Source organism: Dunckerocampus dactyliophorus, chromosome 2 (genome assembly GCF_027744805.1).
Source record: "Dunckerocampus dactyliophorus isolate RoL2022-P2 chromosome 2, RoL_Ddac_1.1, whole genome shotgun sequence".
In the NCBI taxonomy this organism is placed as follows: Eukaryota; Metazoa; Chordata; class Actinopteri; order Syngnathiformes; family Syngnathidae; genus Dunckerocampus; species Dunckerocampus dactyliophorus.
This window is the reverse complement of record NC_072820.1, coordinates 13,224,824-13,241,638: the sequence shown is the minus strand read 5'-3', so window position 1 is coordinate 13,241,638 and position 16,815 is coordinate 13,224,824. Positions and strand designations below refer to the sequence as shown.

Here is a 16,815-nt window from a genome sequence, read left to right as displayed (position 1 = left end):
GTGTATGTTTGTGTGAACCTACCTCTACCACCAGCTGTGGGGGCAGGGCGTGTAGAACTAGGGGGAGCACTGCCATGTGTTTATGTTGACTAATGAGCTAATTACCAAGGCCCTAATCTAGCTCAACTTGTGTCATTTCACAGGAATGCTGCAGCAGTCAAGCGCTTGCAGATTATGGCTCATTTCCTGACAGTTAAAGGCAAAGTAGTACAGCAGTAATTCCTCTCCACACACACCGTTATACGCAAGTGCAGCCCCTCCATTTGCCCCTTTATGCATTTCTGGTCTCTTTGGCAACAGGGTTAAAAGTTAGCTCCATCTACCTTGAGCGGAAACCTAATTAAAACAAATGGATGGCAGTTTGTAGAAGGATGCATCATGAAACAAAAACGAACCTGTTGAATTTTGATGCAAATCTGAATAAATGTCTAGATTCTGGATTTGTAAAAAGCGAAAATGTCAACTTTTTTCATAATTTTTCAATGAATAATCTTCTACATGTGTCAATGATACTGTATATACATTAAATAATGTAAGCATATACCATATATGGTGTGAATATGGTACATTAGCAGTGCTTAGATAATTAAATAAGAAAAACGCATCATCAAGAAACTAGTTTTAGTAACTCAATTGTCAAATATCAGTAAGAAAACTTGTGAAAGGCTACTCATCTACCTACCGCTTCATATGTTGACATATTGTGTCCTAATTAACTATATGTAGCAGTGACGTGCATTGAGGTTCATGGCTGGTGAGGCACTGACTCTATTGGAGTTTTTTTTATGTTAATACAGGTTGCTCATTGAGAGGATATGAAGAAAACAAAGACAATAATTCAGTTTTGTTTAAAAAAAAAATGTTTTTGAAATACTTCTTTTTTCCCATTTATGTATTTTTTTAACTGAAAAAACATTTGTGGTCTTACCTTTTATTTGTATATGAAGTACATGCACACTATGCTTCTCCAGGAAAAGTACTGATACTTTGTTGTAAAAGTCTGGTCATCTTCTTCCATCTTGGCCGTTCAATTCATGTATTCAGCAGAGCGTAAAAATATTTTAATGCATTTGAGTTGCTGTTGTCCAGCTGGTGCTGCTGCTGTCAAAAAAAAGCTGTCTTTTCCCCTCCATGGAAGGACGGCAGTGACAAGCACCTTCCAGCTCATGCACACCCCTGTCTTTTCAGGATGAGGTCGAGTACTGCATATGGGGCGTCATACCATTTCCATTTTTTAATCATTACGAAGAAAGGCAATTGCTTACATTTTATGTCATGTTTAAACCTATCCTAGCGCAGCAATGACAGTGAGTCTTGTTGCAGGATACCTCACAAACATGGCAAACATGTGGCACTAAAAGATTATGTTATATCTTAAAGGGTGCCTGACATAATTCATCAACTTTGCTTAAATATGTTATATAATATTTGTAATCATGTTCTACATTGTCTGTTTTTGAAAGCAAAGGGTAAATTCGCAAAAATTACATTTATAGATCATGGCGCCAGCTACGACGAACGGGCTGTCGCAGTTCAGCATCATTTCCGGAAGAGACCTCATCGGAGTACTATCACTCAGCTGCACAAACATGTTGGTGTATGATACAGAGGATGCTTACAGTGATTATAGCGAATATTTGAGTAAATGTGTCAGTAGTTTTCGAGGAGGAAGAAATATTTGGAGATGAAATAGAGAACTTGCAGAGTTAAGACTTAAGCCTTAAAGGGATAGTTCAGATTTTCCCCATCATCAGTGTGGTGCATCAACAATGATTTACCCCCCACTTGGTCCCGTGACCCCAGTTCTGGTCGGATTTTGGTGATGAAGAACGTAGTTCAGGTTAGTTGCTGGGGGCCACTTAAGTAAATAGTTTGCCTTCTCAAAACAATATGTGTTCAAAAGAGTAATACATTTGCATCACAAAAATGCCTCCTTGAAAAAATCAGAATAGAATCACTCGGTGTTACTTTTGTCTTTCGTCGTATCACTGCGGTTTGTTGGTTTGTGTTCAAAATAGCTTGAAAAGTTCTGAATGAATTTGGATGAAATTTTCAGGAATTGTCGTTAAACTGTTTAAATTTTGGGGGTGATCCGGATCACCATCTGGGTCGAGGAATTTTTTTAAGTATTCTTTAACATTGGGAGATAGGACCATTTTCGCCATTTGTGCATGTAACACCACAAAAAATGGTCAAAACACTAAAAAAATACAGGACAAGTTTCCAACAGTTGCTACAAAACATCAAAGACTGATCCAAAAGGTCTGCGCACTCTGAGTGCTTCTTTAGCTTAAGTTGTGTTCCACAGCGGATGAAAATGCGAGTGTCGCAGCTATCTTCATCACATACGCAACAATGGACAGGCGACAACACGCAGTGATATGACGAAAAAGAAAAGTGACGCAGAGCGATTTGTGAGGTCTGATTTTTTCAAGGAAGCATTTTTGTGATGCAAATGTATTACTCTTTTGAGAAGCCATGCTCTTTACTGAAGTGTCCCCAGCAACTAACCGGAACTGCGTTCCTCATCACCGAAATCCGACCAGAACTGAGCTCACGGGACCCAGTGGGGTGTAAGTCACCATTGATGTACTACACTGATGGTGTGGATGTCATACAACTCCTTTTTAAAAAAATCCGAAGACTGATCGCCTTCAAAACACAGAATGGTAAGTGTAAATGACTCTGGAGTTGCTTAGAATTCCATGATTGTTTAAATCAACTTCTTGATGAGAGTTTTTTTTATAGCTTGTTTTATTGTATTGCACGTCTAGGATAAATGTTCGCCACCGCTGCTGCCCCCGCCCCCCACATTAAACATATTGCTGTCAAAAGATGTTTATATAACATGTATAATGCTTTGCAGGCTTGCCGCTATCGTGGAATTGTCGTGCTCTGTGTTGTCGCTCTGCTGCCGCCTGTCTGCCGTCTCTTGCAGTGCATTGCTGATCCTGCAGAGGCGGAGTCTCCAGCGCACACCTGTTCCTAATCAGCTATCACCATTCATAAGCTAGACGCTGGAGCACTTTCGTTGCCAGATTGTCCTTGTTCCTTGCGTGCTAACACGTTCAGTCTGCCTTGTGCTACCTACCCGTGTGCCTCGTACCGCTGTGAGTAGTGTTACCTCATCTGCGTAGTAGTTCCTGCTTGGTTTTCGGCAGCACCTTCTGTATTTTTGTCACTGGCTGGTTCTCAGCAGTATTCTTTAAGTTTAGTATTTTTGTCCTGCTAGTTAGCAGCGCTTTTCGTACATTTTTCCTGCTATCGTTTTTTTTTTCGAGCAGTGTTTTTGTGTTCCGCTTTTGTGGCCTTGCCCGTGTCTTTTTGTTGTACCTTTTGGACTGTCATTTGTGTATATATACCTTTGTACTCCTGTGGAGTTATTTCTTGTATTAAAACTTTTGTTCACACATCCTGTGTCCCCTCTGCATCTTGGGTTCCGTACACTGGCTTGCGCCACCTTGTGACAGGAATAGCGTTTAGAAAACGTTATGTAAACAAGGCATGACTTTCTCTCTTGTGCCAACTTTGACGTAGTGGTTGTTCTCTGCTGTCTTGTTTTTTTCCTGTGTACCGGCACAATAGCATACTTTTTCAAAATTCTTTTATACCGTACTTTCAAGTCAAACGCTTCTTGTAAAGGTGTTCCTTCGAAGCAGATATCCGTGAAATGATCATGGCAAAGAACAGAACTCGAGGCGGGCTTCCATCTGTCTCTCGTTTGTCGTTTGTCCATTGTTATGTTAAAACTTCCTCTTTTGGAAAAGAAAACAAACTTACTGTATCGCTCAGATACTGTGGACATCCAGCAGCGACATAATGTGTTGGACTGACTACTACTTTGGTGAAAAATGTACTGAAGCAAGTCGACAATCTACCTCGAGAAGCATTTGTTTACTCTGCTTTAACTGGGAGGTGTTACTCAGATGACGTCACTTCCGGAAATGAGGCTGTGCTGCGAGCTACTTCGTCGTGACTGCCGCCATGAACTATAAATGTAATTTCTGCAAATTTAGCGTTCGCTTTTCAAACAATGTGGAACATATTTAAGCAAAGTTGACGAATCATGTCAGGGACCCTTTAAAGGCCCTTATTTTTGTCACTCTTCTAGTCACAAAAATACACCAAAAAATCTATATCATCTATATATATTTTTCTTCAAATAGTTACTCCATTCTAAACTCACATGAGAGCAGCTCCTTAAGTACTCTTACAGAATCTACTACAGTAGCTGGAACTGTCTTCAGGTCACTTGTACTTTTTTTCTGCAGTGCAGATGAAAGTAAAACATTTGAGGTAAAACAGACCAAAGTTTTAAGGACTTAAAGGGATGATGTCAATCGACTCGGTGAGCATGGGAGGTCTCCCACAAACAGAGGTGTAAGTGAGGATTTAACTCTCCTCTGCACCCCCCATGGTCATCAACAACCCCCACAAACACCCCTTCTTCCCTGGGGTATACTCTGCGCTGCACCCCCTCAACAAGCTCCCATCCATCAATGCTAAATTTCACTTTAATAGGCGGTCCTCTTCCTCCTTTCACACGTCTTTATGGGAAAATGTTTCAAGGAAGCAAATGATTAGAAGTATTTTTTTTCCATGGAATTCTACGGTTGGATTCTTAGTTTCGTTGAGCCGTTTGCCTTGCAGTAGGCTTCCCTTCCAACAGAAGGCAAGTTAGTTGATGTTTAAATGGCTTCTGTTTGTTTTTCTTCTGATCCCATGTGAGCATGTGAGCCTGGTATAAAGGAGCCCTTCCTTTTGAAGGGGGATAGCACCAGGAAAGTGTGTTTGTGTGTGTGTGTGTGTGGGGGGGGGGGCTTGCTTTGGTGTTTTATATATTGACGGAATGACTTCCTCAAATAAAATCGTGTTCTGTCTGGAACAAGCCGCTCCGCTTCCTGTCCAGAGAAGCCTCCATGTTGGAACAATGCAGGTCCGGCGGGACAGTGGAGATGTCACGTCTCGGGGATCTGGCGCGGTGCTTTTTGTTTGACCGCAGGTTCAAGATGAATCATGTCTTTGGAGTGCTCCTGACATTTGAATGAACCTGCAGTACAACTGAGGATTTCAATGGAATGAATGCTGAAACAATGCATAACCATCTTTGGACTGTCTGCTTCCACTAAAAGGTCAACATTAAAGTACTTCCTTTTGAGAGGCTCTCTTTTCACTTTCTGTGACAAGCCGGTAGCCACACACAACAGGACAGTAGCTCCTATCACACTGCCTAGTTATTATTTTCCGTCATTTTCTTGAGTTGCTGTTCAGAAGGCCGTTTCACACAGAGATGCTGCAAACTTGGCATATCAGAGACACAGCAGCACAGCTGGCATTTCCCGTGTCTTTCACACTGAACTCAGCAAAGCAGGACATTCCATGTGTGTGTGTGGGGGGGGGGGGGGGGGGGGGGGGGACCAGCGACAATTGCTTTCAACACAACAAGGCAAGAAAAGCAGGCGGAAGTTAGCAGAATACCCTTTCACACAACCACCAACCCGCTGCTGATACTACTTCTAGAGCTGGCAAATGTGGGGGTTGAACCAAATGCTTATATGCTTAGCACTGATCAGCACAACATGGAATAAAGCACAAAATAATGGGCGCATTTGCCAGCTCCGAAGGTAGTATCAGAGGCGTAAATGTGGGTTGATGGTGGCTGCGTGAAAGAGAATAATGGAAAGAACAGGGGTGTGTTAATCACCTGAAACTCATTTCTCCAGATTGCCAGCGTTGGAGAAATTCTATGAGTAGCCAACTTGAAAAATGTCAAATGTAAGGATTGCGGCACATTTATATATTTTTTATTTTGTAAAAAGTGTGAAAAAAAAGTGTTACATATTTTTCTTTTAAATTAGGCCTTTTGCTTTTTTTGCCTATTTTGCCTGTTTTTCCATATTTTTGCTGCTTTTTTTTGGTTTCATGTTATTTCTACAATGTGCAGCGGGCCAACATAAAAAGAGCCATGGGCCACAAACGGCCCCTCGGCCGCACTTTCAACACCCCCACTTTTATAGCAACGGAGCGTTTTGGTTTGTGCCATAAGAAATGTTATTTAACAAGATAAGTTGTTGACTTACGGTAGTTAGTTTCATTTCGTGTGGCGGTAGATTTGCGTGCATGTGCCTTATAGAACAGGTGATTAAAAAGACATTCATGATGTTTTCTGGGCTCCCTGTTAAAGCTAATGTGCACATCATTGTATATCTTATATATCACTATGTTGATTAACAGAGGTGTTATAATGACCAAGTCAGCTGTGGTTGTAGTCCAATGAGGTTCATTTGGTCTATCATTCATACATTCTAAAGTTCTTTTTACAAACCAGAGTTAGCTAGTTTTTCGTACCTGACAGTTTTGACTGCTCAATTGCAGTCTTCCTCAGCTGTGGTTGATTCAGGATTTTAATTGGCCAAAATGCACATGACAGCCAATGAATGTGTTTTTAACACCCACAAAGCGGGACATTCCCAGGTATGTGTCTGCGGAGAACAGTGACAATGGCTGTCAACATGGCGAGAGAAGTGAGTCTCGGGTGTTAATTAACTTCACATGCAAAAATGTTATTTTGTCATAACAATGTACAGAAAAATTTGTCTCTACATTTAACCCATTCTCTTGAGGAGCAGTGGGCAGCCATCATGCAGAGCCTGGGGACCGGATACAGGTGGAAGGTCAGCATCTTGGTCATCTTGTGTGGGTGACACTGGGGGCATTGTGGGCCGAGTGTTTTGCCCAAGGACACAACAGCAGGGACTGGGACTGGAATGGGGGAAGCGTGATTCAAACCAGGAACCATCCACTTACTGAGGGACCCGTTCTACCTCCTCCCGAGCCATGCCACAAAAAAAAAGGCCGTTCACACAGTCGGCATCCCGCCTGTTAAGCCACTAATATTACCTTCACAGGGTGTGAAGTTACTTCCATCCAATTTTGTTGAAAGCAATAGTCACTGTTCGACAATTTTGTATATCACTCCGTGACGTCGTAACACATCTAATTATCTGTTCAGGGAACATTGAAGACGAGTATCCGCTACGGATAATGCATTTATGCCGAATACGAGCATGAAACGAGTACTGCTCGTCATTATCCGTAATCGTGATGACGGAAAATCCTCATTATGTATTCACTCTTCACGCTCTGGGTTTGGCCAATCGCACACAGCGACCACCCCTCCCTAGACACATACACAAATGCACAACAACATAACATCTCGGCTATCAGCAGTACACTAAACACATTGAAATAGCATGCTAACAATATAATGAATTGGTGGAAATGCTGACGGGGCTAACTTAGCTCAGCAGTTAGCGACCAGCTCGGCGGCTGGATGCTTAAGGCACACAACACAATACAATATCACGGTGCAAACAGCGTCTAGCATTGAATGAATCAGAAATAACCAGGTTTATAGACACACACTGTTAGTTGAACATCAAAAACAAAGTCCGTGTTATGACAACTCTCCGGGGCTGCTCTGGTGCATTCATGTGCCCATCTCACGTTGTAATTGGGAGCTACGAGCTACATGTTAACTTAAAGGAACAAAAGAGAACTACAACTACAACAGGAAGTGACATTGAGGATTCAGATTTGAGTTTTAGCAAGAGTACGGCCACAACAGTAGCCGGGGGGTTATTATGTTGATCACTATTATTATTATTATGTTATTATTGTGCCTGTTGTGAGATTAAATAATTCTAAAAGCCTGTCTTTGGTGATCAGGTGTAGTGCGTGTTACTGTTGACTAGTGTTATTGCTCTACTTTTTACTACCTCAGAAGCAGGTCAACTTCAACCCTTCTGTGCTGATGCTTTCTACACAGAACAGCAACGCAGAAAAAAGATGGAAATGTTCTGCCTATTAAAGGTGTTCAAGTGAAACTACTGTTGAAAACAATTGCTGCTGTCTGACAAGCATCTACTTAAGCCAGGTAAACCATATGAAAGACACACTTGGCTGTTAAGTCTGTGATGCACCAATTGTGCTGCATTTCTGTGTGAAAGAGGCTCATGGCAATATAGAATGAATCCCAGTTGAGTTCATCTTGCAGCTAGCATGCACATGTCTGCCAACAGCTTGTCCACAGCAAGGACAAAGGCCTCTCTTTGCTTCTCTTTCTCCACTGGGACGTCGCCATGCTGACTTTCTCACTTCTCGCATTGCTCCCCTTCATCAAATTACAGCCCCGCTCCCTCCTGTCATGTTGGCAAACAAAGGTCTTAAAGCACACTTGCGATGTAATTGCCTCTAATCTCGGACATAATGTGCTCTTTCATGTCGAGTGCTCGCAGAGAAAGACGGAGCTGTTGTCGCCGCCCTCCCACTTTCCCCTCCAGGGGCACCATTTGTTCTGCTTTGATTTCTATTGTGGCCGAGCAGGAGGCACAATTGCGACACTGCAAGTTTAGCTCGACATGATACAGTTTGGGATGGTTAATCCTGGTCTGGCTTGCAAACACAGCCTTCTTTTGCCCTTTTTTTAAAGATACACCTCTACTATCCTGGACTTTCCTGCTTAACATTCAATGAAACTCACTGCGTGAACTTAAAGCCCCGCCTCCACTAGATGAACATATGCGCCGTGATGAAAATAAACACCCTAGAAGCGAGGGAAATGTCTTCTGGTGGCGCGGTAGTTCTCGGTGAGCTCCTCCACCTTTGGCCTGAATTCTCTCTGTGGTGAGCATCAGGCAGTCTGCAGCTGGAAGTGTTTCTGCGGTTTGGCCAGGTGTCTCTCGCCTCTCTGCCCTGCCCGCCTGCATGCCTGCCCTGCCTGCCTGCATGGGACGAGGCCTCAGCGGGGCCTGGAGGGAGCCCAGTGTGGGAGTTTTCAGCCTGGCTGCCCTCTGTGATCTAAAACGTCCTGTAGACCCACCTGACTGGTGGTCAGCTGTAACTGATAGGACATGAGAGCAACGCCGGAGGGGGAAAAAAAGAGAAAATGAAGACGCGTGTGAGCCTATGTGGAAGAGACAGCCAAATGAAAAAGGAGAAAGCAGATGATGGAAATTTGTGGTGGGGGTGAAAGAAGGAGCCCAGTTGGTTAAAAACATGGAACAAATGCTTTCATACAGTTTGCAGAGCTGAACATAGCGAGTATTACGGCTAGCGTCTGATATGTGTCATGGAGAGTCAGTGTGGAGCTTTAAGAGGAGATGCAGTGTGTCTTCAAGCATTTAAGGGCTCTAGCAGGGCTTCAGGCTGCCTAGCTGGACTCCATGTCCCCCCAGCAAATTAATGGGCCCCTAGAGGGGCGTCATGGGGCCCTCGGACAACCACCCATTCATCTCTGCAGCCACACAAGACAGCAAACATCCTTAAAACCTCAATAATGAGGATTTTTGCATGAAATGAGATGCTTTATGTATATTTGACATTGAAACAAATGGGATTATTCTCCTTTGGTTGTTTTTTGTTGAGTCAACCGCTTCATAATGTTCATTACTGCCACCTACAGGATTGGAGTAGCACTGATTTAGAACTACAGTGGTCAAATTTGTGAGCAGGGTGAGAGCTAGTTCGTGGTTCAAGATTATTTATTATATCCATTTATCTTCTATGCCGCTAATCCTCACTAGGGTCTATCCCTAGAGTCTATCCCAGCTGACTTCAGGCGAGAGGTGGGGTACACCCTGGACTCGTCGCCAGCCAATTGCAGGGCACATATAGACAAACAAGCATTCACACTCGCATTCATACCTATGGACAATTTAAAGTCTCCAATTAACCTAACATGCATGTTTTTGGAATGTGGGAGGAAACCGGGGAGAACATGCAAACTCCACACACAGAGATGCCCAATGGAGATACAAACCCAGATCGTCTTGATTTCCTGACTGTGTGGCCAACATGCTAACCACGAGGCCACCGTGCGGCCTCCATTTATTATATGATTTTTAGAATTTATAATGATTAAATATATAATCCTCCTTATTGGCTGTCACATTAATTCATTCATTCCGCAAATCATAAAAATATAGCATTTGACATGCTTCTGTCAAAAAACAAAAAAACTCTGGCTTTTTCTGTCTATGGAAGGATGGCAGTGACAAGCACCTTCCAGCTCACGCATGCCGTCACCCCCTCTGGATGAAGCGAGTACTGCTAGCACCTCCACATATGACATTTCTGTCTATTTTATTGTCTGATTAGCAAGAATAATGAGGTGACACTTACAGTAAAGACTCTACGCAGGCTGTAGAAAGCCATGGTGTAAAATAAATGTTTCTGCCAATTCTATTATTGGGGACATGTTGACAAACAGAAACTGGCAGTCATAATGATTCAACTGTCAGTGCATTCAGACGGTAGGCATGCCTTGCACACTAAGCTCAGAAAAACGCTTGCACCAACCTCATATTAGGTTTCTGCGCTGTATTTGATCAGCAAATGTTCGAATTTAGCCATTTTTACTTATTTACTTTACTATTACTTTAAGAAAATGTTATAAATGATTTGAATCACACAGAAAATACATTTATAATACTGTTAAATGGGCAAACATGTATTTAAATATTTAAACATTAAATATTTATTTTATGTTATCGTTGCATCACCTGCCTGCCCTGACTGCACGTCACTGCCTGACATGCATGTTTTTTGGAATGTACGAAGAAGCCGGAGCAAGCATGGAGACAACTCCACACAGAAACGTTTCTACGTAGATTCGAATCCGGATCGCCTGACTGAGCATTCTACACACAAGCCCACCGTGCAGCGATTAGGCAAACATTTCATGAGCAATTTCGAGAAATTTTGTAAAAGGGGGGCACACAGGCCAAGGAGGGATCAGTGAAGATTTTTGTGCCGATCCAGTTAAGTGTGCAGATTGGGACATTTTTGTTTCGTTTTTGCTTTGGGCACAATCTCAATGGTGCAGTGACCCAGCAGTTGGAGCTTTGGCAAAGAAGGAAAGGACTTTTTTATGCACATTACTGCCACCTACATGACAACAGTATGTAAAAGATATAGTCCTGTTTTTTCTCCTTTTGTCTATTATTGACTGCAGTTTAAATATGAGTGCTGTTATTTAGCCTAGTAAGAACTAAGACGAAGAAGATTTAAATATTGGTGCATAGCTGCATGATGCAAGTGCGAGTCGATGATTTTGTTTCCCCCACATACATGGTGCAGAGATCCAGGAGATGGACCTGTATGAAAAATCTTACCTGATCATACACTTTGCCACCACCAGTGATTGTTTCTCTGTATGTGCCCTGCGATTGGCTGGCGACCAGTCCAATATTTACCCCGCCTCATATAGCATACCCGCAACCCTATTGAGGACAAGGTACAGAAAATGGACGGATGGATTAGCACCACCTGCAGTCCTGGAGTGGATGTGTACTGCTCAGCATATTTTTTAATCAAGTGAGTAAGAAGCAGATTTATTTGTCGTTTAAACTGAGTAGCATTAGTTTATTGTATTGGTTTTTAAGAAGGATTACATAACTCGTTGGCTCATTCCATTCAATTGTGATCCTGAGCCAAAATAAACATTGTGGATGCAGGATTTTTTTTTTCATCATTTTGCTTATTTTGTCAGCAAAAAATGCATGAAATTTGATTGGAAAAATTACGCTACATGCAGGAGAAGGGTGTACAATTTGGTGCTGATCCACACAAGGATTGTCCCGTCTCGGTGGAGGTCTGCGCTCTATAGAGTTCTATAGTTGAAATAATGAAAGTGAAGTTGGAACTCCCAAATAGTGAATATAAGCAGTATATTTTTGGATAATGTGGCTGCACTGGCTGGAGCCCATCACGCCTCATGTGCCATGTCTACACGCTGCTGTTACATAAGACAGGCCCATCTAGACTAGTCCTTACGTGGACAAAATGGGTGGGTTGCCTCAATCTACAGTATGCAACATGCTTTTGTTTGTTCGTTCTCAAAAGGTGAGAGGTCACATCAATTTGCTATACAACATACCTACTATCACTATTTCTAGAGGAAATAAACAATAGAACAGTGCTGAGGAAAGGATGCCAGGTGACGCTCGGGAACATCTGTCCATTTTTTCAAAGGCGTCCCCTCACACTGGAATGCTTAGAATCCACTCGGCGGGTGTAGTCGCTTCACTGGTAGTCAGAGAGCTGGCACGCTAGTCAAAACACACTTGATGAGCGGGAGTGGCGAAGCTCATCCAAGACCAATCTCCCATATCAGGCAGGGCATGCTCTTAAAAGTTAACCCCTCTCGTGGGAATTCGGCCAGTCCGTCCACCCAATACAGACAAAAGTATCCATACACACTTCTTAATCAATTCATCAGGATGTGGAGGAGAGCATGTTTCCCTCAGAGATCAGGAGCCTCCCCCATATTTCCCAAAAAACAAATGTTCTGCTGACCCTAGACTTTATTTACTCTCTCACAGTATCAGAAGTAAAACTCAATCCATTTTGCCTTTTAAGTTATTTTACCAGGGTTTTTTTTAAAGCTGCTGCATCTCCGCTGTACTACACCCTCTAAATACAGTTTGGACACTTTGCTTCTAACTTTATACCCAGTGCACAAAGCGAGATCCATAAAGGCATGTCTGGTCTGAAAGAAATCAATCAAACACATTTGGGGTGAACTACAACTATAAGGCCCTCTCATAGGTTCAAGATCAGTGACCTCTGACAACAATATAGCCCCCCCCCCCAGCCCCACCCCCGAATGCGGGGGTTGATAGATTTTGTACATTAAAGATGCTAGCAACAATCCAAAGTAGGTCAATATTTGAGCAAAACATCTGCATCTTAGCGTTGTGTTATTGGTGACAATATATCTAGTAATATATCTGATTCCTAATCTATTTATTTACAGAATATGCCAATAAAAAAAACAAGGTGCCGGCCAACAATGGCCCCCGTGTCGCTCTTTGGACAGTGTAGTGAGTTCTTTAAGGAACCTGTTGTGTACATCACCACAGAAGCCACAACCACAATTGAACTGTTGGTTTTATTTACTTTTTGCCTTGGCAATATTGTAAATATATGTTTTGTTTCGACTTTAGTTTAAAATGACTCATTTAAAAATGTGTGTCAGTGTTTGTGAGAGAGCGTTTGCGTGTGTGCGTGCGTGTGCGTGTGTGTACGCGAGACGCAGACATAGACGCTGTTTAGTCTGTCTGCATCCGAAATGCTTCATTACACACTCATAAATTCAACAGGCCGACACTCCCTGCAGACTTTCTATTTCTCTAATTCTGTCTGACACGCGTGGAAACACACTCTCTCACACACACACGCACATTCCTGCAAAGGCAGCTCGACCTCACATGCTGTAGATATGTATTGCATTATACCTATTTTTTACATAATAATAACTGGTGATCAGATCGATTATTATCATCATTATTATTATTATTACCGATATTGTTATTATACACGGCTGTTTATATTAAAATCTGTTTGGGTCTATTAATACATTTAGATTTTTTTTTGTTTGTTTAAAATGTTACACAAGATATTTTATGAAAGGAGAATGTCTCTTTTCTTGTCTCCCCCCAAAGTCACGGTTGTATTTTGTCAGTCATGCATTAGAGGAGGAAGAGCAGACTGTAAAATAAACTCACACACTTGCTTTGCAGCCTGGGAGATTTTATTTTTTTTTAATATTATTGTTATTACTGGGATCAGTTGTTTGTGGTAAAACACTGCTCGTTTTGCTGGGAATACGTGATACGTTTTATGAGTTGCAGCATATTATTTCCTATATGTGATCTCATTCAGAATTATAACCGACGTGGTCGTTTTATTTCGTTAAGAGAAGACTGCACCACGTTGGAGTCAAATAAATGCATTGCAATTTTATCATTTTGCAATATTTTTTACTGTTTCACTACAACCGTTTAATTTAACAGCTTGGCTGTTAACGAATTATTTCATCCACCTATTTATTTGCTTTTTAATGTCTGTCTTTAAAAAAACGAATAAACCCGCATGTTTTTGCAGACCATCGAGTGCTGATCATTTAAAGCCGTTCATTAATTACTTCAACGTATTGTTTGTTTGTTTGTTGTTTTTTTTTTTGGTTTGGTTTATTTCTGAAAGGTCATTTTTAGTGTAGGTCTGTTTCACTGCTGAGGTTCCTTATTTTTTCCCTCTAACCACACACTAAAATATGCTCATCTATTCAACAGGCTGGTTGAACACAACGGAAAACTGGGAATAAATAAACAATGCATTAAAAAATTAAATTGAGTGAACGGTAATGTGTTCCCTTGAAGTTTTATTCATGGAAGAGGATATCATAATAACAGTGGTATATAATAATACCATAATACACAACAACAAAAATGAATAATAATATACAGGCTACAATAAAAACATAAGAATTCAATTTCAATAGCGAATAAGTAAATATAGCTTACATGGCGAACGGGAAAATGTTAGTAAATATATGAGGCACTATTTTAACACCTGAGAAAAGTATATTATCAATTGTATTATCAATTATTAACAATCAATGTTAAGATTATTTTAATGACGAATAAGTAGGATACTAATAATGATAAACGGGAACATTTAATAAATAAAAGACAATATATTGATCTTACTTGTATTTTTGTCATTAGGCTCATGTTTTCTGCTCCTTTAATTATCATTATTTATTCACTTAATTATTTTTGATTGAACTAACCCAAACAATTCCGTATCAGCAAAAGAAGTGAGGACCTGCAGCTTAAATGATGACTTGTTTCATGGCCATGGGAAAAAAGAAAACAAATAAAAACGGGGGTCATGTGCAGGGCAACCTTGCAATTGACAGCTCAACCTATTAATTGTGGCTTAACTCATGAAAACAACTTAAAAAAAAAATCCACATTTTAATTAAAAACAGTGCGTCACAGTGCGTTCCAATAAAAAATAAATATAATTCCACTTTAAATATCAGCAGTTCCATTCTTAATGTTATTTTACAACACAACACGCCTCCGTGTTGCCACACAGCATTAGGATAAAGATGAGAAATGCTCCTCATCAAGGACAGGGACTAACTGGGGTGGAGTATTATTGTGCATGGATTTCCATACAAGTGAAATGTGATATGCAGCACATGTCATGGAATTTTCTACTGGTCATATGCCAGCCAGGCTGCACTTTGATGCCAGGCCAAAGCATCCATGTAATAAAGCCCTGAGAACATGGGAAGATGTGCACTAACAAGGGATACAAAGACATTTCAAGTATGTTGGAAAGTGTTTGAATAACACTAACCACCTTTAATATACACTATTTTGTTTTAACAGAAATATATTAGTGCCGCGCAGCAAGCTGACCTTGACGACCTCCAGTTCACATCCTTTTACCGTCGTGTTCAACATTTGTTGAGTTTAGTAACGCCTACTTAACTTCATTAGGTGTTTCTATGTGTCTTGACAAGAAAGGGGGCAATAAAAGAATGAGACGGACAAGATAAAATAAATGCCACATCATATTAGCATTGCTTTAATTCCGATCACATGACTTGAACAACAAACACGGTGGCTCGCCCTCCATTTTCCATGCCGCTAATGTGCCTCCAGAGACTCTCTCTCTCGCTCACACACACACACACACACACACACACACACACACACACATAGGTGTCAACTGTGCAACGCAGCAAATATTTAGAGTAATTGCTAGTAACTGTGTTATCTCTACATTTAAAGCTGTCAATCTCAGCTAATTAAAAAGAAGGCCCCTGTGTGCTTTTATTTGTTTGCTTGGTGGGTCATGCGTGTTGGGGGGCATGCACGCATGCACCTTTCTTAAAATGCTGACACAGAAGAAAAATACAAATAAAACACGCAAAATAGCTGACATACACAATAAATTTGCCAATTAAAAGCAATTTCCTTCCCGTGTAAACTGCTTCAAATCTAGATGACTGAAATAAAACATACCATGATACTCCAGGGGTTCGTCTATTAAAACATCCTGGTGTCTTCATTCTGTCTCGCTCCTCGCTGAAGGGCTTTGATAGCTTCTGAAATTGTGAGCAGAAAGAATGAAGATGGCATGGAACAAACCACATTTTAATTGTGTACAGTAAGACTTTTTTTCTTCTTTTTGTTGCTGAGGTATTGGCTGGCCTGGCCTCATGGTTCTCTGCTGCCACCTGTCTCCTTGTGGTGGAATTGACGTGCAAGAATGTGCTGTGTAATGCTAGGACGCTAGGAGGATGACTCTTCTTATGACTTGTTTGCAATTGTTTGTGATTGGACGGGTGGATAGATGCCTTTTTTTTTAATCACATGTTTGACCATGTTGAGTGACTTAAAAATACAGTCCATATCTTTAGAAAGCTGTGTTCTGATTGAATCTGTTGTGTGGCCTTGCTTTGACTGAAAAGGAAGCCATTCAAACATAACATAACAAAAGCTCAGGAGTAAATCAGTTCAGGAGTAAACCAATCAGCTCATTTGTTTCCAAGCATGCACCAATCAATTAGCAAATGAGGTTTCCTCCTAAATTATCAAAGCAAACCCGCAGGAAGCAAGCTTATAGTTGTGTCCTGGTGTGGGTTTGTCATCCAAAACATGGAGAAATAAAGGCCACAGTGTGAGTCTGATGTGCTCTTGTTTCAAAGATACATTGGAACTGCCAAATTGTTTAGATTGAGAAGTGATCGTTCCCATAAAAAATAGTAATTGAAGTGTAAAAAATAAGTTACTGTGAATGTTACAACTATTTTTTCCTTTAGAAATTGAATTCACCTCTTCAAGGGTCAAACTGTTGCTATCATAACAGCTTGAACTGCAATGATTTACCTGGCATTTTAATATAATGTATTTATTTACTAATTTTATTTATTATTTAACCAGGTAAACCTAG

The 16,815-nt window shown here is 41.1% G+C and overlaps 1 long non-coding RNA gene across 1 annotated transcript in view; it reads right to left on the bottom strand.

Annotated features, from left to right (window-relative positions):
* The window catches only part of LOC129176967 (uncharacterized), a 31,073-nt gene extending 15,097 nt beyond the window's left edge, over positions 1-15,976 (bottom strand). Inside the window, exon 1 of the long non-coding RNA XR_008569549.1 lies at positions 15,885-15,976. This is a non-coding gene — a long non-coding RNA (uncharacterized LOC129176967). The remainder of the gene's footprint in view (positions 1-15,884) is intronic.
* Between the last annotated feature and the right edge of the window lie 839 nt (positions 15,977-16,815).